Source organism: Petaurus breviceps, unplaced genomic scaffold (genome assembly GCF_028583685.1).
Source record: "Petaurus breviceps papuanus isolate PSGF00001 unplaced genomic scaffold, PetGlider_PUasm1.0 90895, whole genome shotgun sequence".
Classification (NCBI taxonomy): Eukaryota; Metazoa; Chordata; class Mammalia; order Diprotodontia; family Petauridae; genus Petaurus; species Petaurus breviceps.
Genome location: NW_027187372.1, coordinates 32,150,528 through 32,154,610, shown reverse-complemented (window position 1 = coordinate 32,154,610; position 4,083 = coordinate 32,150,528).

Below are 4,083 nucleotides of genomic sequence, written 5' to 3'. Positions count from 1 at the left end.
CTTACATCCAATGCAAGTGACTCCCTCATGCACTGCTGATCAAACTGGGGTCAGCAGGTAGAAATTGAAAGGAGGCAAATTATGGCTCAAAAGGAGATTATGGCTCTTTATGATTGGGCAGGGGCCTAGGGTCTGGAGAGGGACTAAATCTGTTGATTTCATTGGAATAAGAAAGTCTCAGGAGAAAAAACTTCATCTATTTACAGCAAAGGTTAAGTCAGGTTTGGGAGCCCCCGGACTTTCCAAGAAGGCAATCCTAGATCCTGTTTTTTCTTTTTTTTAATTATGCTTATATTTATTAAATTGTGGCATAGTGGATAGGGCTCTTGACTTGCAGTCAGGAAGTTGTTCAGCTGTGTCCAACTCTTCATGACCCCGTTTGGGATTTTCTTGGCAAAGATACCGAAATGGTTTGCCATTTCCTTCTCCAGCACATTTTACAAATGAGGAAACTGAGGCAAACAGGGTTAAGTGACTTGCCCACGGTCACACAGCTAGTGTCTGAGGCCAAATTTGAACTCAGGAACATGAGTCTTCCTGACTGCAGGCCTGGCACTCTATTCCCTTTGCCACCTTGCTGCCCCGATCCTGCTTTTTCTAAGCCTTCTTTTTAAAAGTCAGTCAATTAACATTTGTTAAGCACCCATCATATGCCATGCACTGTGCCTGGGGACACAAAGAAAGTCAAAAAACAGTCCCTGCTCTCAAGGGGCTCACCTTCTAAAGGGGAAGACAACATAAAACAACTGTGTAAAAACCAGATCCTTACAGGAGAAACTGGAGACAATCCCAGAGGGAAGGCACTAAGGTTAGGGAGAACCAGGAAAGGCTTCTCGTCAATGGTGAGACATAAGCTGAGGCTTGCGGAAGCCAGGGATCCTAGGCAACAGAGATGAGGAAGTAGAGAATTCCAGGTATGGAGAACAGCCAGTGAAAGCATTCAGAGTTGGGCAGTGGAGAGTCTAGTGTAAGGAAGGAGGCCAGTGTCAGTGGATGGCAGATTCCTCAGAGCAAAGGAAGGGGTAAGAAGATTGGAAAGGTAGGAAGAAGTTTAGGTTACAAAAAGCTTTGAAAGCCAAACAGAGGATTTTTTATATTTGATCCTGAAGGTAAGTGGGACCAATAGGAATTTATTGAATGGCAGGGTGATATATATGGTCAAACCTGCATTTCAAGGAAGGTTAATTTGAAAGCTAAGTAGAGGATGGATTAGAGTGGGAAGAGATTTGTGGCAGGGAAACCAACCTCAAAAGTGAAAAAAGTTCGACTAGATAACCTCTATTTTTACCTTCAACTCCAAGATTCAATGATTCTAGAAGTCATTGAATAAAAGACCTATATGAACTGACATGAAGTAAAGTGAGAAAACTAGGTGGTCATTGTACAGAGTAACAGCAAAGTTGTAATGATTATCTGATCAATGCAATGATCCAAGACAATTCCAAAGGACTCAATGAAAAATTCACCTCCAGAGAGAGAACTAAAGAACTCTGAGTGAAAACTGAAGTATAATTTTCTCACTTTATTTTTCTTTGGAAATATGGCTAACATGGAAATATGTTTTGCATGATTTCACACGTAAAACTGATATATTATTTGCCTTCTCAGGGGCTGGGGAGTGGTGTGGAGGAGAGAGAATTTGGAGCTCAAAATTTGAAAAGAAAACAACGCTAAGAATAAATAAATAATAAACTAAAAAACATTTTACAAAGAATGTATGAGACAGCAGATCAATGAGTTGGGCACGCAACTAAAAAAAGATAGAAAAAAAAGAACAAATTTTAAATTCCCAATTAAAGCACCAAAATGGAACATCTCAGTACCAGAGATTAATAAAATTGAAAGTTTACAAAAAAAAAAACCCACTGAACTAATAAATAAAATTGGAGCTGGTTTTATGAAAAAAAAACAATAAAATACCTAAACTAATTTTATTTTTTAAAAAATTACCAGGGGCGGCTAGTTGGCACAGTGAATAGAGCACTCGTCCAGGGGTCAGGAGGACCTGAGTTCAAATCCAGCCTCAGACACTTAACACTTACTAGCCATGTGACCTTGGGCAAGTCACTTAACCCCAATTGCCCTCCAAACAATAAGTAATAATAATATTTTTAAATTACCAATATCAAGAATGAAAAGGGCAAAGTATCAGTAACAAAGATGAAATTAAAGTAATTATTAGGAGTTATTTTACCCAATTATATGCCAATAAAACTGATAATCTAGGTGAAATGGATGAATATTTACAAAAATTAAAGCCCAAGTTAACAGAGAAAATAACAGAATATTTAAATAATCCTATCTTAGAAAAATGAAGAAACCATCAATGAGCTGTCTAAGAAAAATTCCCCAGGACCATATGGATTTATAAATGAATTCTATCAAACATTTTAGGAACAATTACAATACGATATAAACTATTTGAAAAAAATAGACAAAGACAAAGTCCTACCAAATTCCTTTTATCATACAATTTTTCTATCTAAACCAGGGAGAGCAAAAACAAAGGAAATTAAATTAATTTCCCTAATAAATACCAATGAAAAAATTTAAATAAAATACTATCAAGGAAATTATAGCAATATATCACAAAGATCACATACTATGACCAGGAATTCATGACTGGTTCAATATTAGGAAAGGTATCAGTATTATTGACCATATCAACAACAAAAACCATATGATTATATCAATAGAATTGATTGTAAATTGCAGAAAAAGCAATTTACAAAATCTAATACAAATTCCTATTAAAAACACTAGAAAACATGGGAATCAATGGAACTTATTAAAATAAGTAGTATTTATCTAAAACCAGGAGCAAGCATTATCTTTTACAGGGATAAATTTGAAGCCTTTGCAGTAAGATCAGGAGTGAAGCAAGGATGTCCATTATCACTATTATTCAATAATGTACTAGAAATGCTAGCTGTAGCAGTAAGAAAAAAAATTAAAGAAATAAAAATTGGCAATGAGAAAACAAAACTATCACTCTTTGCAGATGATATGATGTATACTTAAAGAACCCTATAGAGTCAACTAAAAAACTAGTTGAAACAACTTCAGCAAAGTTGCACAATATAAAATAAACCCACATAATCATCTACATTTCTATATAGTACCAATAAAACCCAGCCTCGAGGGGCAGCTAGGTAGCACAGTGAGTAAGAGTGCCAGCCCCGGAATCGGGAGGACCTGGGATTGGTTCCAGTCTCAGATACTTAACACCCATAAAAAATAACTGGCCATGTAACATTGGGCAAGTTACTTAACCGCAATTGCTTTAAAAAAAAAAATCCTCAAGAGATACAGAAATTCCATTTAAAATAACGACAGACAATTGGGAGTTTAGCTGCCAAGATAAACCCAAGGATTATGTGAACACAATTACAAAACACTTTTCACAAAAATGCAGATCTAAACAATTGGGTAGGCCTAGGCAACATAACAAAAATGACAATTCTACCCAAGTTAATTTGCTGATTCAGTGCCATACTAATTAAACTACCAAAGACTTATTTTAGAGCTAGAAAAAAATAGTAACAAAATTCAAGTGGAAGAACAAAAGGTCAAGAATATCAAGGGATTTGGGGCGGCCAGGTAGCACAGCGAGTAAGAGCACCGGCTCCAGTGTCAGGATGACCTGGAGATCGAATCCCAGGCTCAGACACTTAGCACCCACCCAGAAACACCAAGTCGTGTAACCTTGAGCAAGTTACTTAACCCCAATTGCTTAGGGGTGGCCAGGTGGCTCAGCGAGTAAGAGCACCGGCTCCAGTGTCGGGATGACCTGGATCAAATCCGGGCTCAGATACTCAGCACCACACCCAGAAATAACTGGCCGTGTAACCTTGAGCAAGTTACTTAACCCCGATTGCTTAAAAAAAAAAAAGAATATCAAGGGAATTAATGGGAAAAAATGTGAAGGGAGACAAAGAGCAGTTCCAGATTTCAGACTATGTTGCAAGGCAGTATCATCAAAACAACTGGGTTTTTGTTGTTCAATCATTGTAGTTGTGTCCGACTTTTTGTGACCCCATTTGGGGTTTGCTTGGCAAAGATGCCAGAGTGGTTTGTCATTTC